The following is a 27,457-nucleotide window of genomic DNA, read 5'->3' on the forward strand; positions in this document are numbered from 1 at the left end:
TGATTTGGGATAAGTCATTTAACCCTGTTTACTTCAGTTTTCTCAATTGTAAAATGAACTAGAGGAAAAAAATAGCAAATTATTCTAGTATCTTTGCCAAGACAACCTTGCATTTTGACTTAGAGAAACTACATATTAACATTATTTACATTCTTTTGTGTTTTTATTTTGTACCTATTTCCCAACTGTTTTTAAAACTAGTTTAATCCAGAGAGAGCTAAGTAGCTCACTGAATGAAGTGATAGACCTGAAGTCAGGAAGATCTGAGTTCAGATGCAACCTCAGATTGCAGTTGACCAAGTAGCCAAGTGGGCAAGATATTTAAGCTGTTTGCCTCAACTGTAAAAAGAGGACAATAATTGTAATAATAATGATAATACTAGGGTTGTTGTGAAGATCAGATGAGATAGTAATTGTAAAATGCTTAGCACAATGTCTGGCAGGTAGCTGGCACTATATAAATAGGCTAATCAGTAGTAGTAGTAGTAGTAATAGTAATAGTAGTGGTGGTGGTAGTGGTAGTGGTAGAAGTAGTAGTAGTAGTAGTAGTAGTAGTAGTAGTAGTAGTAGTAGTAGTAGTAGTAGTGATAGTGATAATGATAGTGATAGTGATAGTGATAGTGATAGTGATAGTGATAGTAGTATTACTAATAAGAGTAACAGCAGTGGTTGTAGTAGTAGTAATAGTATTGGTAGTGGTAGTAGTTATAGTAGCAATCATAGTAGTAGTAGTGGTTGTAGTAATAGTAATAGTAATAGTAGAAACAGAAGCAATAGCTTTTACAAATATTAGGTACCGCAATGAAGTCCTGGGACCATGTGTTTGACACTTCTACTCTAGGTGCTCAAGATCTTTTGAATTCTTGAACTACATGATCCCATCTCTCATTAGGTATATATTCTGATGTGAGACAACATGAAAAATATGTATGTCTCTTGCATTTATTTTTTCCTCATTTTATATATAGATAGAAATAGAGACAGAGACAGAGACAGAGATCAAGATAGATACATAGAGAGAGAGAGACAGAGACAGAGACAGAGAGATAGAGAGAGAGAGATGACATAGAGATAGAGAGAGAGAGATAGAGAGAGAGAGAGATAGAGATAGATAGAGACAGAGATAGAGATCGATTAGATATAGATACAGATACATATGGCAGCTAGGGGTACAGTGGATAGATCTATAGTCAGGGTAACCTAAATTCAAATCTGGCCCCAGACATTTACTAGCTGAATGATTTGGGATAAGTCATTTAGTCCTGTTTACTTCAGTTTTCTCATTTGTAAAATGAACTAGAGGAAGAAATAGCAAATTATTCCAGTATCTTTGCCAAGACAACCTCAAATGGGGTCATAAAGAGTCAGACAAGATTAAAATGTTTGAACAACAAGCATACATATATAAACATATGTATGTAAGCATATATAACATAAAATTATATATTATATATGTATATGTGATTATGCTACATACTATATGTACTGTATATATATATATATATATGTAGTATATCATATAGTATACTTTGCTATAGTATATATACACCATAGTTTACATATATGTACAAACATATATGCATAGTATATAATACATAATTTATATATATAATATATTAGGCATAATCTGTATATTATAAATATGCACACATATACTCTGTATATGTATATATGCTGTATAAAATAGTGAGGCTACATGAAAAATGTATATATAAATAATAAATACATATATAATATAAATACAAATATAATTTGATCTGAGGTTGAATTTGAACTCAGATCTTCCTGACTTCAGGTCTATTACTTTATTCAGTGATACCATTCTAAACACTATATTTCCCCCAGCATCAAACACTGTGCTTGGGACCCAGAAAGTACCTAATGAATGTTTGTCTAGTTCCTTGCATCACATGTTAGAGAAGCTATTGATAGCAACAGTCCTGCTGTTCTCTTTCCTACTGTGACCACATCACGAGTATTATTACCTCCCTTGCTCTGACCACTAAGGCTGAATAAATAGAGGCACATACAATGTGGTGAGTACAAAAACCTTTTCAAAACAAAAACTCTGGAAATATTCTCTCATTCGCCCATACTATTAATGTTAGAACTGATACCTGCCCATATGAGCATTTATCTCAGATTAAATTCATTCATCCCCAAAATAATGACCCATCACTCCTTTGGTGCAAGGTCTGGTCCCAGTAATATCAAAGTACACTTGGAAGTTGGATCTGATGGCCTTCATGTCTCTTTCACCTCCCTTTACACTACCTCTGACAGAAAGTCATCTGTAATCTTCTTGAATGCCTCTGGGGCCAGGGAGATCACTCCTACTGAGGCAGCCTATTGCCATATGCCATAATTAGACAATTCTAATTGTTAATGAAATTTTTCCTTGGACTAAATCAAAAGTCATCTCTCCACACCCTCCATCACCATCATTGATGGTACTTGTTCTGCCCTCTGGAGAAATATCTAATAGGTTCTCTCCATAAGTAGTGATCTAATGCTACAAAATATCTGAAGGGCTAGGTAGGTTTGTGCTAGCACTGGGCTCCCTTCCTTGGGTACTCTCGTGGCATTCTGGCAGACTCCCGACTGCTTCTTTCTTGTTCTACCCCCAGCCAGGGCTGCTGGAAGCCAGGAGCATCTCAGCCCAGCTCCATTTTTAGAATAATTCTCTCAGCCCCATGTTGACATCATAAAACTCTGCCTTTGCTAATACAGTTGAAGTCCTGCTGGGAGAGCTAAGCTCCTGCTATTTTCTCTCTCACTCCCTCCGCCCCCCCTCAATTTTTTCATGATCTTACTTACAGTTTGTTAGGAAAAGGAATGTGGACCAAAGTACTATAGAAAGATCACAGAAATTTCAAATATGAAAATCATAGAAATTTTCTTCTAGATTTAAGTTCTAGCATTCTAACCTACAATATAGAATGTTATAATTGAAAAGAATCTTGAAGCACAAAATGTTGGAAATCAGAATACTGAGACTAGAATAAAGCAATCAACAAGCATTTTAAATATTTATTTATTTGTTTGTTTATTTTTAACATTACTACAATAGTCATGTTGTAAAAGAAAACATAACCCCTCCCCACCTCCATGCACACACACACACACACACACACACACACACACAAAAAGAGAAATGGCAAGAAAAATAAAGCCAAAAAAAAACATACTTTAGTCTATATTCAGACACCATCAGCTCTATCTTTGGAATGGATAGCATTTTTTATCATAAGTCCTTCATAGTTCTTTTGGGTCACAGGATTGCTGAGAAAAGGTAGGTCATTCACAGCTGATCATCCTGCAATATTGCTATTACTTTGTATTAGGTACATTTTCCATTGCATCTGCTCATGTGAGTTTTTTACTGAGAGCATCTTGTTCATCATTTCTTATAACAGAAGAGCATTTTATTTCAATCACACACCACAATTTGTTCAATCAAGCCCCTTACTGCTAGGCAACCCCTCAATCTCCAATTCCCTACCACCAGAAAAGAACAGCTATTAATATCCTTATATAGGGGGCAGCTAGGTAGCATGGTGGACAGAGCACCAGTCCTGGAGTCAATAGGACCTGAGTTCAAATCCAGTCTCAGACATTTAATAATTACCTAGCTATGTGACCTTGGGCAAGTCACTTAGCCCCATTGCCTTAAATAAAAAAAATTTAAATATCCATACATATATATATATATATATATATATATATATTCTTTTCTTCCAACATTCTATTTCTTCTGAAATATAGACCTACTGCTAGATCAAAGGGTAGGCATGGTTTTAGAGCCCTTTGGGCATAGTTATAAATTACTCTACAGAGTTCAACAACCTATTCTGTGCCAAACATGTTCTAACCCTCAAGGACCTTCTATTCTATTGGTAGAGACAACATGAACATGTAAAATCATATAGTAGATATGTGCAAAATAACTAGAAGGGAATTTTGTACGAGAAGGCACTAATGACTCAATCTGCCTTCTCTATGAGGGTTTTCCTGATTCCACCCCCCCCAGCAGAATTTTGAAAGACTAAAGGAATAGGAACTTCAAAACTCAAATTTTACAAGAGAATGTTGCCAAAACAAATTCCCTTCTCTAGAAAATTATCCTTGGTCACCCTATTTCCAATATGATCCTCACATTAAGAAGTCAGTAAACAATTATTAAGTGAGCCAGGCCCAATGCTAAGCAATGGAGTACAAAACTAAACCAAAATCAGCCACTGCCCTCAAATGAGAGAAATAGAAGTTTAAAAAAGTAAAGAAACAAAAAATAAGTAAATTTTGTAGATATTTTCAGAATGGATAAGAGATAAAGCCAGAGGAAAAACAACTAAAAGCAAAGGACACTAGAAAGATCTCCTGCAGAGGGTGACAGTTTCCCAGACTTCCTTTAAGACCCAGCTCAAATAAGAGGAGGAGGTGAAGAATATTTCAGGCATTCAGGGACAGCCAGTATCAAGGCTCAAAGATAGGAGATAGGACATTGCTAGAAGAATACTAAGTAAGCCAGTGTGGCTGGAATTGTAGAGAGTATGGCAAGGAGTAATGTCTAGAAATATTGGTAAGGTAGTGACAAATCAGTACTGAAAAATCCCATGGACAGTTGGTCCACAGGGTTATAAAAAGTTGTATGTTACTGAATGACTGAACAACACCAAGGACCAAGTATCAACTCAGTGCTAAATAGACATGAAACATTCCACTGGTGGAATGGGTGGATAAGAACACTTTGTTCCAATGTCCATGAAGGCAGTTGAAGCAAGTGGAGTGCTTAGGGCTTGGCTAGACATCAAATTTGTCAAGATCATCCATTTTATCTAGAGTCATCATCAATTGTCTTGACTCTGTCTTGCCCCTAGATCATGATGGCTTTGGAAGAGAGAGAGAGAGACATCATCCATACCCCCATAGTGATGTTATTTTGGTCTTCTTCAATAATGAAGGACAAGAACCAAAAGCCAACTAACCAACCAACCAACCAACTTGAGTATTCAGTTAATACTATAAATGACGTGCTATGGTGAATATAGTATATTAGATCTGAAGTCCGAATGCCTGGATTCCTCTAGTTCTACCTCCCTCATGATCTCTGATTTGGGAGAAATTTCTTAACTTCTATTTCCCTTTTTGTAACAACAGGGCAGCTGACATAACCTGGCCAACCTACATTAAGACACTTAAGACAACCTACATTAAGAATTAAATGATATTTGACAGTCATGGTACAACTGAGAAGGCACAAGAACATAAATATTCAAAAAATAAGCCTATTCAGGGTGGTTAGGTGGTGCAGTGGATAGAGCATCGACCCTGGAGTCAGGAGGACCTGAGTTCAAATCGGACCTCAGACACTTAATAATAACCTAACTGTGTGGCCTTGGGCAAGCCACTTAACCCCATTGCCTTGCAAAAAAAAACCTAAAGAAAATGAGTCTTTTCATAAGTTTTAGACAAAGAAATTGAGGGTGAGAGAATTACCTACAGTAACACAGACAATAAGTTGCTAATGAAAGATATGAATTTATGAATTCAGTCTTTCTTACTATTGGTCCAGTTTCTGCAAATTAAAAAAAATTACTGAAAATCTTTTATACTTCTAGGACTTTGTACAATGAGAAGAGCACAGTATCTGGAACTGGAGGAACTAAGTTCAATTCTTAGCTCTGCTTCCAATTATTTTGTGACCTTTGATAAATTTCTTCTCTGTCCTTTGAGGGGGATAGAACAAATGACCTCTAAGTTTCTCTCTAACTTTAAATCTATGATTCTATAATCTACTTTGGAAAGTGTCTGAAAAAAAGTTCTTCATATTTGAAAAGCACAAAGATAGGGACTGCCCTGAAGTTGTGAGTTCTTGGCTTTCTCCTCACCTTTTAGTATCAAGGAGAGGTTTTAGTGAGCCTCCTCTCACAAGAATGCATGCTTTTGTAATACCTCTTTTAAGAGTATTGTGTTTTTAGGAACCTATCAGCTTTTAAAAACATGTACCTGAATGCATACTTACAGTATCATAGACTTTTTTTTGTTTTTTGCAAGGCAATGGGATTAAGTGACTTGCCCAAGGTCACACAGCTAGTGTCTGAGGTCATATTTGAACTCAAGTCCTCCTGACTCCAGGGCTAATACTCTATCCACTGTGCCATCTAGCTGCCCCAGTATCACAGACCATTGACAATCAGAATGTAAGTTTATTAAGCATACAGAATTAAATTCTTGATCATACTGGAGTCATTATTTCTTAAATAAGTGTGCATATTAACATTCTGTAAAATGAGAACTGAATCAGACAATTACTTTGCCTGAGACTCAGTAAAAAGCACACATAGTAACTGGATAGAGAAGTTTTAAAAACTATTAGACTTAAATGCAGAAGGGGAATGGACAAAGTTGATTAAGGTTCATTTGAAGGAGAATCAATCTATTGATATTTATTTGGCACTTTTGATATGACAGATACTGTATTAAACAGTGAGCACTGTCATAAATTCATATGCACACAGAGCTAGACTACTGTGAGCAGACCTCCAAGAAGACAGGGCAGAGCAAAGAAATAAACTTTCCCTTGGGTTTCATGGAACTATTTTCACTGCTATCTATTCAACCTTCTGGAAAGGCAAGGGAAAAAAGAGAAATAAAGAAGTAGAAAATTATCTGAAAGCTGAGAGGTCCAGGAACCACAAACACTAAGCTATGAGTGGAGGGGGAAGGGATAAGTAAGTACTTGCTATTTGGAAAGTATGATTTTTATATGAGTTCTTATTTTTCTCTCTCTGGCTCTCAAGAGAGATCAAAAAATCAGATGCAAGTGAAAGAGGGCATGAAAGAATCCATTCTAAAAATGGTCTACTCTTTGATATCTGTGTATGCACATATATATATATATATATATATATATATATATATTATGTATTTCTATAACCTGTCAGGACCAATGATGCCACTAACTGTGGAACTCCCTACTCTAATGAAAATTGATGCCTAGCCTACAGTTTATGAGAGTTGTCTGAAGCAATAATAGGTCAAGGTCCTTGTCCATAGCTATACCACTAGAAGGTCTCAATAGCAAGACTTGGTCCTAAATCTTCCAGGAAAAAAGGCCACTCTTCTATCAAGCTCCATGCTGCCTCTTTTGGTATGTCCTCTGGGTTTTTGTATATGTGTGTGTGTGTGTGTGTGTGTGTGTGTGTGTGTGTGTGTCTGTGTGTGTGTCTGTGTGTATGTGTGTGTGTGCGTTGTTGTTGTTGTTGGGCAGAAAAATCTGTGATTTCATCAGTGTAGGAATCCCTGGTACAGTAACTACCTCCACTAATACACTGATTAGCAGCTATTTTACTCAAATAACTTTCTAAAACCTGAAGTGATTTATCCAAGATCATATACCAAGTAAGTGCCAGAGGCTAGACTTGAATCCAGATCTTCCTAAATCCAAATTCAACTCTTTGTTCATTGTTAGCATATCACTCACATGTGCATATTTTTTCCTCTTAAACTTCAAAATGCATAGATATGATTGAAACTCCCTTACTTCACTAAGGTAAAGAAATAAAAAATAATATTTTGCAGGGCCAAACTGGGATAAGGAGATGATAGAACAAATTGATATTTCTATTTTCTGTACTCAAGTTAGATAACTACATGAAAAATCATTATAGAAGCAGATAGGTATCTTCTTCAAAGACCAGTCTAATTCAGGATAGAAGTAAAAATTGAAAGACCCAGGGGGATCTGCTATAAATTGTATTCTATCTAGCTTTTGTCTGTAACTTATGAAACAAATTAATAGTTTTCTGGATCTGATTTCTTTTTAAATATATATTTACTTCAAGGTAAAATTTGGATCCAAAATTCAGTCTAAACATTGTTTTCATTTTATCCAAGGGCTATAATAGGCCTCCTAGAAGCTATCAATTATGTTTTTGGAGAGGGAAAGGAATTGATGCAATCAGAATTAACTGACTTCCCTAGGGTCACATGGACAGACACAAATCAAGTGTCTGAGGCCAAGTTTAAACTCAAGCCCTCCTGACTATCTTTTGAGCCACCTAGTTGCCTAAGCCACCATTTTTAATGGAGGAAAACAGGAAATCTCAGGAAGTCCCTACAACAATTTGAATGTCAACCATTTCTCTGCTCTTTCCCATAGTTCCCAAACATTTCTGTAGTTGGATGACACTCAGAGCTATTACTATAATTTCAGGAGTTATTTCATGGGCCTAGAATGACTACTAGGTTGTAGATTTGATGATTGGGGGGGGGGGGTGTTGTCCTCAACAATAACAGGGAAGGTAGGAGGCAGGAGGATACATTGCTACAGAACAATACTAACTCATTATCTAGGGGGTATGTAGAGTTATGGATTTGCCCAATCAGAAATTAGTTCTATTTAACCCACCTATGACCAAAATCTATCTTTTTTTTTGGTTTGCTGCTTTTCAATGAGCTCTAAACATGTGACAGCTTCCCTGGAGACTCATATCTATTTCGTCAGACAGATTTCTTCAGATGCTACACACAGTTTATTAGACTGGAAGGAACCACAGAGACAAGTCTTATCCTCTCATTTTACAGATAAGAAAACTGAGGTCCATAATAATTAAATGACTTGCCCAAGGTGATCCATTCAATAAATTAACATTTAGAGTATTTGAAATTCAATCTTCTGTCTCCATAGTTAGTACTAGAAGACATAAATTTCCTTACAATCAATGTTCACTATGTACTGTTCTAATTGTAATTATGAAAGAACTTTTCCTAAAAGTTTCCATAAGCTGTTTTGTTGTTCATTCTTTGTTCTTTAAAGAGAGTCAGTGACATCACAAGAGTGATGCCTTGACTTGGACAGGAATTATAAGGTAGAGCTTTGCAAAGTTGTCAGTCTCCTCTCCTCCAGTCTTTGAAGTCCCGTGGCAAGACAGAAGTTGGACAACTATCTGATGATTGATCAAAGATAGTACAGATAGAACCTTTTTTTAAGGGGTTTTTTTTTTGCAAGGCAAATGTGGTTAAGTGGCTTGCCCAAAGCCACACAGCTAGGTAATTATTAAGTGTCTGAGACTGGATTTGAACCCAGGTACTCCTGACTCCAGGACCAGTGCTTTATCCACTGTGCCACCTAGCCACCCCCAGATAGAACCTTGAAGGAAAAGAACCTAGAACATAAGGTCTGGAAGGCGCTACAACACGAAAATTCCTACAGCATCAGAAACAGACTCTGTGTCCTTTTCTGAGGATCAATTTGAGTGTAATGAGGCCCCATTAGCCCATCATTCTTCCAAATCTCAGAAGCCAAACAAGTGTAAGAATCTGAAGATAGGAATTCTACGAAACAATGTTTTACTCCTTTGTTGACTCCTCATTCCACAAACAATTCCACGAGAGATTTGCCTCATAATTTCAACAAGGTTGGTCATTATGTGCTGATACTAAAACTATGAAGAGACGCCAGACTTGGGACCCACAGTAAGTTGTTCAGGCATGTCCAACTTTTTTGTAAACCTATGGGCCATACTTTTCAAGGGGTTTTCTTGCCAAGGATACTGGAGTGTTTTGCTATTTTCTTCTTCACAGGCTTAAAGTAAAGAGAAGTTAAGTGACTTGCACATTGCTAGTAAGGACCTGAAGCCATATTTGAATTCAGGTCTTCTTGACTCCAAGCCCAGAGCTTTATACACTAAGCCACCTAGCTGCCTTCTAGGAGAAAAAGGATAAACGATTTGCCTACAGTTACACAGCTGGACTGAACTAAGAAGAAGACAAAAGTTTTTCTTGACTTTAATTGCCTTGTCACAAGTAAAAATGTCTCACAGGTTCTGGCTGCAAAGAGTACACAAGGGAGCAAGGTGAGTGAACTTACAAAAAAAAAAAAAAGCAATTATTTCTAGAACTAGAGTAGCTCCAGAGATCAGCAACCCTAATTCCCTTATTTTACAATCAAGCAGACTCACTCCAAAGATGGTTAAGTGACTTGAATAAGATGACCTGATAATAAGAAGGAGGATTGGCACTCTTGGTAACTGTTGTTGCCAACAATGCCAAGGCAACCCTCCCTCTAATCTTAGGAATGAAACCTTCCTGCAGCTTTTTCATATCAAACAGTCTGAAAACTTTCTTTCTTCAAGGTCAAAGCACCTGATTTTCCTCGAAACAGAAGATGGGGTACCTATAGAGCAAAGGTCATGCCCCCTTGGAATTAACCCATACAGTTAACAATCAATAATCCAATTATAGATATATAGCCCATTATTGGGTCCATTCCTAAAGTCTTTGTGTGTATATGTGTGTGTGTGTGTGTGTGTGTGTGTGTGTGTGTGTGGATTTCTTCTACTGATCTCTGCCTCTTGATAAGCACATGTCCCCATTTTGCAGATAAGGAAAATGAAACCAGTAGAGAAGAAATAACTTGCTCAAGGTCACAGAGGTAATAAGTAGAAAGCCTGGGAATCAAACCTGGGTCTTCTGACTCTGGATGCAGGATGTTAATATACTATAATCACATGCAGGTAAGTGGAAGAATTAGTAAACACAGTTTAAGGTTCATCTGAAAATTTAATGGCCTTCCACATTGCTGTCTTTTAAGGAGAAGCTTCTCATTAGTAAATTAAAGGTATACTCCTTTAATTTTTCTTGTTCATCTCAGGTTCAATTCCTGTCCATAGGCATTCAGATAGAGACTGGGGTTTGAAAAAGCAGAAAACTACACTTGGGATTAGAGTCTTTCTTGTCCAAGGTTCTGATTTTTTTTTTCCTTCTAGGAGTATCCTTAAGCAGGTGGCCCTACCAGCTCCATCATTTGGGACTAAAATGGTTGATATTTCTCTTCCTTCCTCCCCCCCCACCCCAAATATCTATTCTTGGTAATGCACTGGGGCGTTGCCATGGCAACGGGGCAAAGCCAAAGCCTAGGCAAACACTCTCTTTTTTCTCCTTCTGCAGGGACTTCATCATTTACAGAGACACTCAGTGAGCTGTATGCCATCTGCTCAGCAAGAGTTGAATATTAATGTTCCCACCCCACTGCCATCTCTTAGTGACAGGTGCAGGACCCTGACTGGCAGGAAGCATGGCCCTTGAGTATGGTCATAACTTAATACTGGTTCCTGATAAACTGGAGATAGGCACTGGACTGTGATTTGGGAGATAGGCCTTGTAGTCCCAGCTCAGTCACTAGCTACATATATGCCTTCCCATCTCTGGCCTTACTATTCTCCTCTATTAAAAAGAGAACATCTTACTAGATGATCACAAGACCTTTTTTATCTCTAATATTTCATGTTCTAATAGTTCATGGAATACAGACTATATTCTATCGAACTACTTTATATATTCTGATCCCCAACCACTACCCAATTATCTCTGAAGTCCTAAAATACCTGGGAAGACTTATATGAATTGATACAGAGTGAAAGTGAATAAAACTAGGAGAATAATTTATAGAATAACAGCTTACTAAAGATAAACAAATTTGAAAGACTGAAGGACTTTGATCAAAGCATTGATCAACAATAGAATATCAAGGAAAAGGCATGTTATCTAATTCCTGATACCAAGGTGATTGACTCAAATGCAGAATAAGCCATATATTTTTGAATGTGGTCAAAATAGAATTTATTTTGATTGTTTAATCATATTTGTTACAAAGTCTTTGTTCTCTTTTTTCCCCTAGTGGGAGGTTGGGATGAGGTGGAAGAGAAAATTAATTATTAATGAGAAAAAGTGAAATCTGAAGATAAAATTGCTATACTAACCAGATTTCTCTTTTTCCACATTCTAAATGGAGATCTCAAGTTAGGAATCCCAAATCTATATTTGAACAAACCCTGAAGAATCAATTTTTTTACCATAAAATGGAAATGCCACAATACATTTCTATAATATGCTATGCTTTTATCTCTTTTTATTATTTGATATTCACACCAGAATAGAAGAGCAAACAGATTTTGCAGATGAGAAAATTGTGACTCAGAGAGGCAAATTATTTTGTAGGTTGCATGATTATTTAGCAATAAGATTAGAAATAGGATCAATTGACTCCTAGAAAAATAGAATGTTTCTTTCCAGGTTACTCCACTAAAGTTTAATATCTTGTAGAGCAATAGAGAGAGAAATCCAGCAATAATACACTTTTAAGTATTTATTTTATGCCTGAGCTAAGTGCTAGAGATATAAATAAAGGCAAAAAAATTCCTACCCACAAGAAGCATCCTTCCAATAGAGTAAACAATAGAGAACAGCTACTAAATGGAAGGAATTAGGGAAGGATTTTGGAATTATAAAATCTTCAAAGGCATCTTGTAGGAATTAACAAATTTACCCATGATTGTAAAACCTTGAAAGGCATCTTATAAAACAAATAAACTTATCCATGAAGAGATCTAGGGGTTCTAAAAAGAAGGAGTAAGAAGAAAGAAGATTCAGGGTATTGGGTCTAGCTTGTACAAATACAGAGAGAGAGAGAGAGAGAGAGAGAGAGAGAGAGAGAGAGAGAGAGAGAGAGAGAGAGAGAGAGAAGATCATGTGTGGAGAATGGCAAATAGGCTGATTTTGGATAGAGCCTAGAATGCATGAGAGAAAGCAATATGTACTTTGTTTAGAACAGGGGTAGGGAATCTTTTTTTCTGCCAAGGGTCATTTGGAAATTCAAGGGATATATCTGATCAAACATTTAATAAATTCACCCCTAAACTCTTAGATTTATTGAATTTCAGGTCTCATCTGCAGATACTTTGACAAAGCCACACCAATCCATCCCATGGGCAGAGGTTCCCTGCCCCTGGTTTAGAAAGATAAGTTGAAACCAAATTCTGATAGAATTTTAAATTGAAGAGAGAAAAGTTTGATATAATCACATCACTAACTTTTTCAAAGAGTTTTAGTGACTCCATGATGCATCTAGGATAAAATATAATTTGACAGTTCTATAAAAGATAGATTTGAAATGGGAGAGAAAATGCAGGGAGTACAATTAAGAAGCTACTACAATAGTCTAGGTGAGAGGTGATTGGAGGCTGGAACGAAGGTGATTTTGGTACTGGACAGAGGGAATCAAATACAAAAGATGTGGGTAAGTTAGAATCAATACTTGGCAACTGATTGGATGTGGGATGTGAATCAGATTGGCAAGTCAAGTATGATTCACAGATTGGGACTTGTAAAGAAAAATATACCTTGAAAGCAACATGGAAGTCAGTAAAAATCAAACTCACTGATGTATAATTTCCAAACTTCACTCTCTTCTCTTTACAATAAATGTGACACATTGGTTGGGGAAAAAAACTGAAATAATGAAATGCTATTTTGTTATAAGAAATGATGATTAGGATGATCTCGGTAAAAAAAAAAACTTACATGAGCAGATGCAATGGGAAATGTACTGCATAGAAAATAGGACTAATGTTTCAGGATGATCAGCTGTAAATGGCTTTCCTTTTCTTATTACCCTAAGACAACTCATATATACTTAAATAAAGAATGCTATCACCTCCCTAAGACAGAGCTGATGTTGCCTGAACACAGATTGAAGCAAACTTTTTTAACTGTCTTCCTGAGGTTTCTCTTTCCTTGGTTTGGAAAGGGTTATGTTTAATTTTATAAATGATTATTATGCTAATGTTAAATAAAATCTCTACCTGAAGTATCTCAGTAGTCTTATCTCCAAGAATTGTTCATTCAATCTTTTTTTTTTGGGGGGGGGGTTGCCAGGCAAATGGGGTTAAGTGGCTTGCCCAAGGCCACACAGCTAGGTAATTATTAAGCGTCTGAGACCGGATTTGAACCCAGGTACTCCTGACTCCAGGGCTGGTGCTTTATCCACTACGCCACCTAGCCACCCCTTCATTCAATGTTAACTTGAAAAACTCCAGCGATAGGAAATCCTACTTCTGATATTTGCTAGACGTATGACATGTATGACATTGACAGTTTTCAAATCTATAAAACAGGAGTGACAATAGTGGGAATAATTGAGGAAACCATCCAAGGTATATGATTCATTAGCAAATTCGGCTTTATAAACAGGTCAAAAAATTCTGAATAGAGTGATACACTTTTTTATGTATTAAAATATTCAAATAAGAACAATTAATTAAAAGAAAACAATTAGCCATGATACAAAATTAGGTAATATGGTTTCTAATTAAAGGACTTTCTAAATTGGGAAGGAAAGGGGAGGCTACATGGAACAGTGGATAGAGCACCAGCCCTGGAGTCAGGAGTACCTGAGTTCAAATTCGGTCTCAGACGCTTAATAATTACCTAGCTGTGTGGTCTTGGGCAAGCCACTTAACCCTATTGCCTTACAAAACAAAAATCCAAATAAATTGGAAAGGAAAGAGTTGAATGGGTGTAATTTCCTGAAATCAGAAAACAGGTGGCTACAACCCCACCACCAAATGTCTTACTATTCAAACAAACATGGAATCAATAGAAGATTAATCAATATGGGACCAATTTTCAGTTAAGACATATAGACTGAATGCCCAATCCCAGGTCCTTAGTTAAAGGATTTTAAGCAGCAGTTAGAGGTGGTCCAGTTTCCCAGCCATCAGGGTTAGATTCAAACAATGCAAAACTTTTTTTGCAATTCTCATAATTGAATTAAGTTTTTTCACAAGACAGAAATTGAACTAGACCCATAATTGAAAAGGAACAGAGATAAATTCAGAATTGAGTGAAAAAATGGTGTCAGTGTGATTCACTCAATTCCCACCCTACCTAGCAAGGTGGTTTCAAGAATCAAATGAAATAAGACATATGAAGTATTTTGTAAACTTTAAAGACTACAGTAATGGCCCTCAGACAGAACAGGGTTTCAATAATTTCATATAAAGATGGATGATACGTATCCCCATGAGTTTTCACATTCCTCTCTAAAGAAGGATTATGTTTTAACTGTTAAATCTGCAAAATTTTCAAATTTTCAAGCAAGATGGCATTCCTTCAGACTCTTGTAGTATTATGGATATTTTCACATGTTATATGGAAATCTGGCACAGCCATTTACCCACTAAACCTTATATTCTCTCTGGGGCTCTGTTCAATCAATTTATGAGGAACTAATTATTAAATACCTATTATGTATGAAGCACTGTTAGGTACTAGGAATACAAATACAAGAAAATAATTCAAACTCCTTGCAAGCAGGAATTGTTGGAAACAGAAGAAACAAGAAAGACATATATTAATATTTATAATATGAATATAAAGAGAATAAATGCAAATAAATGCAAAATAGTGAAATACAAAGTAACAACTAGCGTATTTATGTGGTTGTAAAGTTGAAAAGCAATTTGTAAAGTGGATTCAAAATGGCAGAATAGGAGTACTACAACCAAGTTCTCTTATTATTCTCCTCCAAATAACAACTCAAATTGATTTATGAAGGAGCAAAACTAATAGAGTAAAATAGAAATTGAAAGAAATCACCAAATGAAAACTCTCAGGAATATTACAACCAAATTCAGAGCTCCCAAATGAAAGGGAAAATACTTCAAGCAGTCAGAAAGAAATCATTCAAATATCATGTAAACACACTCAGAATCACACAAGATTTAGCAGCTATCACATTAAAGGGGGCTGAGAATTGGAATATGCAGTTCCAGAAGGGAGAAAAGCTATGATTACAATCAAGAATACCTATTCAGCTAAACTAAGTACAATCCTTCAGGGGGGAAAAATGGAGATTTAAGAGAATTTTCAAGCATTCCTGATAAAAATATCAAAGTTGAATAGAAAATTCAAACACATTCAAACAAAAGACTCAAGAAAAATGTAAAAAAGTTAACATGAGTGGGAAATTATAAGAGATTTATTTGTTAAAGTGCTTAACTTCATATTTGGGAAGCTAATGCATATAACTGCTAAGAACTTTATCATTATTGGTGTTGATACAAGGACTCTGCATAGAGGGCATGGGAATGAGTTGATTAATTTGGAATAATGTTTTTTAAATAGAAGGGAAAGAAAGATGGGTACCCTGAGAGAAGGAGGGAGCAGAGGAAAGATGGGGGAAATTTAATTCACATAAAAGATGTGCCCAAGGAAGAGCTTTTTTACCAAAAAGGGGGAAATGAAAGTTGGGGGAACAGACACCTGAACTTTTCTCTGTTCTTAATTGATTCATGGAGGGGAGGGGAAATATATATATATATATATATATATATATATACATATATATATATATATACACATATATATATAATTTTATACACATATATGTATATAGATATAGATAGATATAGATGTAGATGTAGATTAGATGTAGATGTAGAGAGATAGATAGAGATAGAGATGATAGAGATAGAGATAGAGATAGATATAAAATAAGTTGTATATGGAATCTATCTTACCCAACAGGAAAGTAGAAGGGGAAATGGACAAGAAAAATAGGAATGATAAGTGGATTAAGGGATAGTGGTCAGATGCAAAATAGACATTTGAAAAGGGATAAGGGAAAGAAATAAACAGAAGAAAACAGGATGAACGAAAATCCACAGTTAGTAATCACAATTCTGAATTGAATAGCATAATGTCATCCATAAAAATGAAGTGGATAGTAGCATGGAGTAGAAACCAGAATACGACAATATATTATTTATAATTGAAAAAGAAAGATGCACACAGAGTTAAAATAAGGGCCAGAGTAGAATCTATATTATGCTTCTAATGAAGTACATTAAAAAAAGACAAAGGGTAGCAATTATGGTCTCAGACAAAGCAAAAGCAAAAAAAAAATAGATCTAATTAAAAGAAGTAATATAGAAACTAAATCTTGCTAAAAGAAACTATAGACAGTGAAGTAATATTAATGCAAAATATATATGCCCCAAATGGAATAGCAACCAAATTCTTAAAGGAAAAGTAAATTGAGTTATGGAAGGAAATAAGCAATAAAACTATATTAGTGGAGGATGCCAACTTTTTCCGCTCAGAGTCAGATTAATGTAACTATAAAAATAAATAAGAAGTTAAATAGATGAATAGAATATCATAAAAGTTATATATGATAGACTTCTAGAGAAAACTCAATAGGGAAAAAATGTATACACCTTTTTTCTCAGCTGTACATGTCACCTTTACAAAATTTGATGCTGCATTAGGACATTAAAAAACTCACAACTCAGTGCAGAAAAGCAAAAACATATTAAATGTATTCTTTACAGACATAATTAATTAAAAATTATATTCCATAAAAGGCCATGAAAGCAGCAATGAAAAATTAAATGAAAACTAATCTAATCTTGGGGAGGGGGTGTTTGCAAGGCAATGGGGTTAAGTGACTTACCCAAGGTCACATAGTTAAGTAATTATTAAATGTCTGAGGACAGATTTAAACTCAGGTTCTCCTGACTCTGGGGCTGCTGCTCTAACCACTATACTACCTAGCTTCCCCTTTTTTAACATCATGCCATGTGTCAGGATCTAGTTTTTGTTTTCAACTTTTGCAAGGCAATGGGTTTAAGTGACTTGTCCACCAAGGTCACACAGTTAAGTAAGTATTAAGTGTCTGAGGATAGATTTGAACTCTCATCCTCCTGACTGCAGGGTTTATGCAAAACTAATCTAATCTTAAAGAATATGAGACAACTAGGAGGTGCTGTGGATAGAACACCAGCCCTGGAGTCAGGAGGACCTGAGTTCAAACCTGAGCTCAGACACTTAATAATTACCTAGCTGTGTGGCCTTGGGCAAGTCACTTAACCCCATTGCCTTGCAAAAACCAAAGGGAAAAAAAACAAAGAATATGTCAAAGAACAAATAATAAAATAATAATTTCATTAAGGAGAATGGCATTGAGATAATATTGCAAACTTTATGTAATGCAGTCAAAACAATATTTAATGAGAAATGTATATCTCTAAATACATGCATCAAAAAAGAGAACAGATAAAAGAATTGGGCATGCAATTTTCTAAAAATTAGAAAAAGAACAAATTAAAAATCCCCTATGAAACACCAAAATGGAAATCCTAAAAAATCAAAGAAGAGATTAATAAAATTGAAAGTAAAAATCCATTGAACTAAGTAGGCATGGTTTTATGAAAAATTTATTAAGATGAGTCACTGGTTAATTTGCTTTTTTAAAAGAAAGGAGACAATGAAATTTTCAGTATCAAAAATGAAAAAAACAGACTGAATCACCAATAAAAATGAAATTAAAGCAATCAGTGTTATCTTGTCCAATTACACGGTAGTAAAACTGACAATTTAAGTGAAATGGATAAATATTTATAAAAATTAAATTACCCAAATTAATAAAAGAGGAAATAGAGTGCTTAAATAACCCTATCTTAGAAAAAAGTAGGTTGTCATAAAAGAGTTACTTTAGTTTTAAAAAAACTCCCTAGAACAAGATGATTTAAAAGTAAATTTGCTAAACATTTAAGGAATAATTATTCCCAATATTATATAAACTATTTGAAAAAAATAGGCAAAGGAGTCCTACCAAATTCCCTTACTCTCCTAAACCAAGGAGAGTAAAAACAAAGAAAAAAAACATAGACCATGTTCCCTAATGAACATTAATGCAAAAATTTTAAATAAAATACAAGCTAGAGATTTTCAGCTATAAGGAATTTATACCACAAATATACAGCTAGTTCAATATTAGGAAAACTATAAACATAATTGATCATATCAATTAGAAAAATCACAAAAATCAAATGATAATCTGAATAGGTTCAAAAAAATCTCTTTGATTAAATACCCTTCCCTGTTAAAAACACCAGAAAGCGTAAGTGAAGCCTTTCTTAAAATAATAAGTAAAAGGGGAAGCTAGATGACACAATAGATAGAGCACTGGCCCTGGAGTCAGGAGTACCTGAGTTCAAATCCAGCCTCAGACACTTAATAATTGCCTAGTTGTGTGACCTTGGGCAAGCCACTTATCCCCATTGCCTTAAATATAAAAAAATTATAAGTAAAATCTATCCAAAACAAAAATAAACATTGCCTATAATGGAGGCAATAGATCAGGGGTAAAGCAAGGATGTCCATTATCCCTATTATTGTTCACCATTGCACTAAAATTACTATCTAAAGTAAAAAGACAAGAAAAAAGATATTGAAGGGATAAAAATAGGCACTGCAAAATAAAATTATCACTTTTTCAGATGATTTGATGGTATCTTTTTAATTGAAACAATTAACAACTTTAGCAAAGTTGTAGGACATAAAACAAACCCAAATAAATCATTAGCATTCCTATATAATACCAAAAAACTCAGCAGGAAGAAATAAAAAAAGAAATTCCATTTTAAATAATTGCAGACAATAAAGTCTACTTGTTAAGACAATCACAAAGACTATGAGAACATAATTATGAAACACTTTTCACAAATATATCAAGATTCAAACAAGTGGAAAAATATTAATTGCGTATAAGCTGAGTCAATATAATAAAACTGCCACTTCCTCCTAAATTAATTCATAATTCAGTGCCATAACAAACTACCAAAGAATTATTTTATAGTTAAAAATATAATCAAAAATTCATCAGAAAGGACAAAAAGTCAAGCATACCAAGGGAATCAATCAAAAACAAATGTGAAGGAAGGTAACTTAGCAATACTAAGATTTCAAACTATATCACAAAGCAGTAATCATCCAAATGATTTGGTACTGGCTTAGAAACTTCTGTTTGCCTTAATTTGCTGGAGAAGGAAATGGCAAACCACTGTAGTATTCTTGCCAAGAAAACCCAGTGGGCAGTATGGTCTGCAGGATCACAAAGAGTTGGACACAACTCTACACCAACAAAATGAAGTGAAAAAACTAGGAGAACATTATAAATACTGACAGCAATCGTGTAACAATGATCAACTATGAAAGTCTTATCTACTCTGATCAATACAAAGATCCAAGACAATTCCAAAGGATCCATCAAGAAAAATGCTAATCACCTTCAAGGAGAGGACCTGATGAACTTTGAGTGCAGAGTGAAGGATACGTTTTCACTTCACTTTTCCTGTTTTTGTTTCACAATATGGCTAATATGGAAATGTTTTTCATGATATAATATATAATTGATATCATATTGCTGATCTCAATATGTAAAGGAGGGGTCAGTGGGAGGGACAGTATTTGAATTGTTTTTTAAGTGAATGTTAAGAATAAATACTTTTTTGAAAGAAAAACATTTTATAAATATTCTGATTTTATCCTCACAACAACCTTGAAACAGAGATGATATCCTCATTTTTTTAAAATGAAGCAACTAAGAGAGACACAGATAACTTGACTTGCTAAGGATCATACAGTTGGTAAGTATCTAATTTTTTTGCCCTTCATTCTCAAAGATGACCAAGTCAGGGACAGCTAGGTGGCGCAGTGGATAGAGCACAGGGCCTGGAGTCAGGAGTACCTGAATTCAAATCTGGTATCAGACACTTAATAATTACCTAGCTGTGTGGCCTTGGGCAAGCCAGTTAATCCCATTTCCCTTGCAAAAACCTAAAAAAAAAAAAAAAAAAGATGACCAAGTCAACAGGGAGATGATGCCATGACAAGCATGTGAATTGAATATGAGTGGGGGGGGGGGGCTGTGCTAAGTCACCCCCTCACTTTCTCCTCCAGAGCCATCTAGATCCAGATATGAATCAGGACAATTGGAGATGGCCCTGGATGTGGGGCAGTCACAGTTATGTAATTTGCCCAGGGCCACACAGCTAGATAGTGTCAAGTGTCTGAGGCCAAATTCAAATTCCTGTCCTCCTGACTCCAAAACCAGTGCTCTGCCTACTGCACCATCTACAGTATCTAAGGATGGATTTGAACTCAGGTCTTCCTGACTCCAGAATAAGCATGTATCGACTGAATCACGTGATTGTTTATAAATTAAGGTAGTCTAAAAGAGAGAACACTTGTGGTTGAGGAGACAAAGAAAGGTTTTATGTAGAAGATAGATCTAGAGCTGAATGTTGAAGAAAGGAATTCTATGAACTGAAGAGGGATTGTATTCCAGACATAGGAAGGGCATAGTAAGTACAAAGGCTGGAGATGGAAGTAGAATATGATGGATGGGTGAGGAATGGACCAAAGGCTTCTTTAGTCTTTGAGATTAAAAGCCCTTCAAATTCCTTCACAATCTTGCTCCACCTTATCAAAGGTTTATATTTGATCTTAGAGGTAATAAGCCTCTAGAATATATTAAGGAAGGATGCAACATGGTTAGATATCTGCTTAATGAAAATTATTTTGAGTGTAGCTAGAAGGAACTGGAGTAGAGAGAGATTTAAGGCAGGAAGACAATTTAGAAAGCTTGACATGCAGGCAAAAAATGATGAGCCCTAAAAGTGTTAGCTGTGAGAATAAAGAAGGATTAGATACAGATATTGTGGAAGAACAAAGGCAATAAATGGCAACTATTAGGATGAAGAGTTGAATTGAGGATGATGCCATGATTATGAACCTGGTGACATGGTGACACTTTCAATAGAAACAGGGAAATTTGGAAGAGTGGATATGGGGGGAGGGGGAATAATGGCTTCTCTTTGAACAGGATATCCAGTTTGAAATGTCCAATAAGCAATTGTTATCATGTGAGAGACTGAAACTATGTTTATAGATCTGGAAGTCATCAGCACAGAGATGATAATTAAACCCAGGGGAGCTGATGTTGTCACCGATAAAGAGTGTAGAAAGAGAAGAGTAGGGGGTCATAGACAGAGGCCAAGTCCTGTACTGATTAATCAGAAACTCCATGATACCTAATTAATCTCTCTAACATCCCATCACCCTCAGCATGGCAATCAGAGCTCAGACTTTGTATCTGTCTGCACACATCAGTATGGGTAGGCAGGTTCATGTTTGTCTGTGCACCCATGTATTCCAAGCCTTATTTTTAACTCCTAATGGCGCCATAACTGACCCCAGAACATTCAAATTTTAAAGTGATAAAGGCAGAAGGGAGCCTTAAACAGAGCACATGGATATTTTTGAAGTTTAGTGTTAGAAAAAATGCTGGATAAAGAGTCAAGAGACACTAGTTCAAATCCTAGATCCTCCACTTTTAAATGTGTGACCATATGAAAAATAGTACATAGCTGATAAGAAAAAATAAGATATTTCTGCATTTATTTAAGGTTTAGGGATCAGAAGAAACAATATTTGTATAATATTGTGACTATGTATTTGTATAATATGGTGACTATGGGCCAGGCACTGAACTATGCACCTTACAAATATTATCTCATTTGATCCTAACAACAACCCTTGGAGGAAGGTAATGTTATTATCCCCATTTTACAGCTGAACAAACTGAGGCAGGCTGTGATTAAATGTCTTAACTAGAGTCAAACAGCTATTATGTGTTAGAGGTTTCGTGACTCCAACCTCAGAAATTTATCCACTGCAGCAACTAGCTTCCTCAAAACATTATTTGAAAGGAATGATTACAAAACGTTTTCCTACAATCCTGTGAATTACAATGCAATGAGAAGGGACCTGACCTAGTTGAACTCCCCTATTTTACAAAAATGTAAAGTGAGGCTCCAGGAATCTATGATTTACCAAAGGCAATGTGGTTGAAAAGTAAAAAAAAATCAGGACTTGAATCTATCTCCTGGCTTTGAGTGCAGCATTCTTCCCACTAAACCGCACAACTTAACACAGTGTCTTGTACACAGTAGGAAAATACGTGGCAGAATGGCTCAAACATTAGGACTGAAAACAGAAAGACCTGAGTTCAAATCTACTTCAGACAAATTTACTAGCCATGTGATCTTGGTTAAGTAACTTTAAAACAAATCTGTTTACCTCAACTTTTCCAAATGTAAAATTGGTACCTACTTTACAGCATTGTCATGAGAAACAAATGAGATAACAGGTGCTTAATAAACAATTATACCTTCTCCCTTTCCCTAATAAATTTTTGTCAATTGATTAGACCCTCATTACCTCTCACTTTGCTTACTACAATAGCCTTCTGTCCAAAAGAGAAAGACTTATCAATAGGAGAATGTATATATCTGAGCACCACATGCCTATAATCATGTCCCATGACAGCATAGCAAAGACCACAAAAAAATTGATTTTTCATCTTTGAATTGAATTTTCCATCCCAGTCACAAGCACTCAAATATTCACATAAGTCAAGGAAAACAACCCAGTTTAGACAGATCGGATCTGATTTATAAGCCATGAATCAGTCAGTGTGCCATTTCTCTCATTCATTCAACAAACTTTTACTTGAAAACCCTCTCCGTATATATGTCCCCACAATGTCTAGGAGCATAGATTTTAGAACTGAAAAGGACCTTTGAAACTATCAAAAATAGCTAGTATTAATATAATTCTTTAAGGTTTGCAAAGTGCTAGGGACTGTTGTGTGGGGGAGCACTGTAAACTCTCATCACCAGGTGTCCTTGAGCACCAGAGCCTAATTTTACTAAGTGCCACAGAGTAGGGGTGGACTGGGTAGGATATTTAAGCACTGGTATTTTGGTAAATAAATGGAGACCTTGGAGTGCTTGGGCATCTTGGAGACTTGTCATCCTTGTCTTCCGTGTCTTTCTTGTCTCCCTCCCCTTCAATGCTGGCCTGGGGAAAATTGAGGGAGTCCAGAATGGGACTCTACATCTGAAAAGGGATTCAGCATATGGCACCCATACAGCAACAAGAAGACGGAGTTATCTGAGTGAAGTCCAGAATACAGACATAACAGATACAAACAAGAGAACCAGGTGATATCCCAGAGCAGAGGACTCTGGAGGAAGTAACAGGTTGATTTGTTACTGGGGGGGGGGGGGCTGATTTTAATCAAGCAGGTGTAAAGTGAAAGTGAAAAGACAGATGGTATTCAACATTGAGGAGTCAGGGGAAGTAAAGTCTCCGAAGTAGAGTGCCCCAGGGGAACAGAGCTTCTTCCCTAAGCAGCAGTCTGCCACCAAGTACCATGAATGGGATGCAGAGAAGCTTCTTGCTGTTCTTTTTGGCCGCAGCTGTCAGCCTGACTGCACTATGAGAGTTAAGCATGATCCAAACCCCTAAACCTATGGGCAACTTTAGAGACTCCTCATTGTTGAAGACCCTGATGAAGACGACAAATTTCACTTCAGAAGACAATGAGTTTCAATGTCCAGCCTACAGCCTGGTGCACCTCAGCCGTTGTCTGGCAGCAGAGGGCTGTGAACTGAACACTAGCTGCATTTCCTATGTTAAGAGTGAAGGTGTCACATGCTTTTGGACAGTTTGTTATGGTGATGGCTACTCTTCACAAAAATGCAACAATTCCAAATTGTACTGAGAACAACTTAAGTAATTGCAAACGCTCTCTCTCATTCTCTGTCATTCCTACCCTCTGCAGAGGGAGATGGGAGGGAGAAGGGAAAGCTTTCTTTTTGAAACTTTGAAATTCAAACCCATGTCTCAAAAAACTTATTTTAGAAATCAAGGGACCCCCCCATTCCTTCTTCCTGGTTTGGAGAGGGGGGGGTCGGGCAATGACTATGTTTTTCAATAGGTTATTGATTGGGAAGCTTCATGGTTAATTAAGAAAAAGGGGGAAGAAGATTGTTTTCTGAGATTGGGAAATTTGGATTTTGTCCTTCAAATGAAGTCTGTGCCTATGGCTTATATTTCTGTTGACCAGTCTTGATTAGTTATATGTGTATATGTGTATTTGAACACCTATAGGGCATTTTACATCTCTTTACTGGCCTGAAGAGGTGGGAGAATGCTTCTAAATTCTGAGAGCTGGTACTGGCCAGGGTATCAATCTCAGCTTGGTAAATATGATACAAGAGAATTGTTTTTTGTGCTTGTGTTAGTATCTAAACTCCAAAATAGTTAGGTAAAGTTAAAAGTTACTCCTTTTACTTTGGATTTTGAATCTGATTGCTTTGAAAAGTTTTTTTGTTGACAAAAGGAAAAAACTTTGTAATGTTTGTCTGTTTGTAAATTGAGGATAAAATGTATTTCAAGGAATTTAGGTATATTGGTTTTTACCACTGATATTTGCTTATTTTCAAACTTTTTTTTTACAATTTATTTGGCATTCATTATGTAATAATTTTGTTTCAAAAAAAAAGACAAGAAAGGAGATATGTTAGGGCCTGTTTTGTATGGGAGCACTTCACCTGATGTCCTTGAGCACCAAGTGCCATGGGAATGGAAGTGGATTAGAGACTGGAGAGGTATTTAAGCATTGGTATTTGGTTCAATAAACGGAGACCTTTGGATGCCTTGGTGTATAGGGAGAAACTTATCTTCCTTGTCTCCCACCCCTCCATGCTCACCTGGGGAAGATTGAGCGAGTCCAGAAAGGGACTCAATAACAAAGCCGTTTACAAACATATCATTTAATCTTCATGACAATCCTGAGAATTAGGTGGTGTTATTTCACTTTTACAGATCAGGAAACTGAGGTTAGAGGTTGCTTAAGAGAATTGCTTAAGGCCACAGAACTAGAAAGTATCTGAGACTGGACTTAAACTCAGGTCTTCCTATCTCCAAATCCTGATTTCTACCTTATTACTTTATTCAAAACTCCCTAATTTTACAGATGAGGAAATTGAGTCAGAAGGTTCGAATGAGTTGTCCACATCATTCAACTCGTAAATGTCTGAAGTGAGATTTGAATTCATCCAGATCTTCCTGACTCCATTTCATGTATCCTATCTACAACTCTGGTGCCTTGAGCAGAGATAAAATACAAATTGTAGGCTCTTTGAAGGCATGTTCTCCAGGGCATGATACATTTTTTAAAAAGGTGATAAACACAAAAGCAACATCAATGAAAAGAGCACATTAGCATCACTGAATCTCAGAACTAGGTGGTACCTCAGTGGCAATTTAGTGACTGAACAAGAATTTAGTCAACAAAATATTCAAAGACCAGTGATAGGAATTTTTGCCTCCCCAAGTAGCCCACTTAACTTTGTAATCATTCTAATTATTAGGAAATATTTCCTCAGATATATCTCTCAGCAATTTCCCTCCATGACTCCTATTTCTGATTTCAGGGGGTCAGGCAGAACAAACACAGTCCCTCTTCCATAAAATAACCCTTCAAACACTAAAGAGAAAAATAGCTATTTAATTCAATGCAGCAAAGACCAAAAAGGGGGAGAAAACAGTCCTATATCCAAAAATGAAAAAGAAAGGTTGTTAAATAGTGGAAATCAAAAGTTCTCAATATGTAATATAGAAAGACACATAGGGGTCTTTGAAACCTTTTCATGAGGTCTGCAAGGACCGTATTATTTTCACAATAATTTTAAGATGTTTTAGTTATTAGCATGATAAATATCAGTAATTATAGTTTTCACAAGAATACTTATATGTTTAGTTTCTAACATAGTAAATGTCAGTAGTTACAATCCATATAAAGAAAGGTTCTTTTTTTGGGGGGAAGGGTGATCCTCAATAATATAATAAAAGAGTGTAAGGATGCCCTGAGATCAGTCTTATATAGTTGCAAAAACAGAAAGGAAAAAAAATGCTCTATTTGGAGTCTCTTGCCTGAGTTCTGATCTCAGCTCTGACATTTCTAACTGAGTGACCTTGACTAAGTTCTAAATTCTCTGACCTTGGTTGTCTCCGCCTGTCAGATGCAGATAATAGTATTTGTACTACCTACCTCAGAGAACTATTTTAAGAAAAGTGATGTCAATCTTAAAATGTTATAGAAAGCTAGGTTGTTATTGTTATTATTATTATTATTATTATTATTATTATGAAATCATTCATAGATATGAGAATCACTTATCTAAGGCCTCCATACATCTCTACCCTCCTGCCCCCACCACAATCTTCTTGGCAGAAGCATTTAAATTGGACCTTGACACTTAAGTAAGATTTCGGGAGACTGGCCTAATGGGGAAGGTCATTCCAAAATATAGGAAATTATGTAAGCAAAGACAAAGAGTTAGGACAGTGCAAGATATATTGAGAGATAACCTGAGGGAGATGGATTTGAGGGGAAGTAGATTAGGTAAGACAAATTTTTAAGTTGAACCTTCATTGTTTTTTCATTGTTTTCTCAAGTCTAAACAATTAACAAAATAGTAAGTCAAGTCCAAACTTACCGCTTTTGCAGATTTCCAAAGTGTAAATGCTCACGCTGAAAATTCATTCATTGGCTCTTCCAAGTTCATAGGAACTTTCTCTAGAACACCCATGAGTGAATGAATCATCTCACTGGAATGAAAGGGCCTATTTGCTGACTTCCTGACCATGCTACCTGTGCATCAGCATCTACCTACCAAAAACAAGACTTCAACCTTAGGACACTGGTCCTCTGGTTCATTTCCTAAGTCTACACTGTGACCCCCTCCTACTCTTTGTCCAAAACACTCCTCCATGTATGTTTTCCCATCCAAAACCCTCCTGGCTGGCCACCACTACCCTTTGTATTGAATTTCAGGTTAGATGATAAGCTCCCTGAGAGCAAAGACTGTCTTGAACTTGTATTTTTATGTCCAGGACTCACTCCAATATCTGGCAC

The 27,457-nt window shown here is 36.1% G+C and overlaps 1 pseudogene; it reads right to left on the reverse strand.

Moving 5' to 3' along the window:
- Positions 1-23,985, reverse strand: part of LOC141499410 (serine/threonine-protein kinase PRP4 homolog pseudogene) — a 65,184-nt pseudogene extending 41,199 nt beyond the window's left edge.
- Positions 23,986-27,457: the final 3,472 nt, after the last annotated feature.

Source organism: Macrotis lagotis, chromosome X (assembly GCF_037893015.1).
Source record: "Macrotis lagotis isolate mMagLag1 chromosome X, bilby.v1.9.chrom.fasta, whole genome shotgun sequence".
NCBI lineage: Eukaryota > Metazoa > Chordata > Mammalia > Peramelemorphia > Peramelidae > Macrotis > Macrotis lagotis.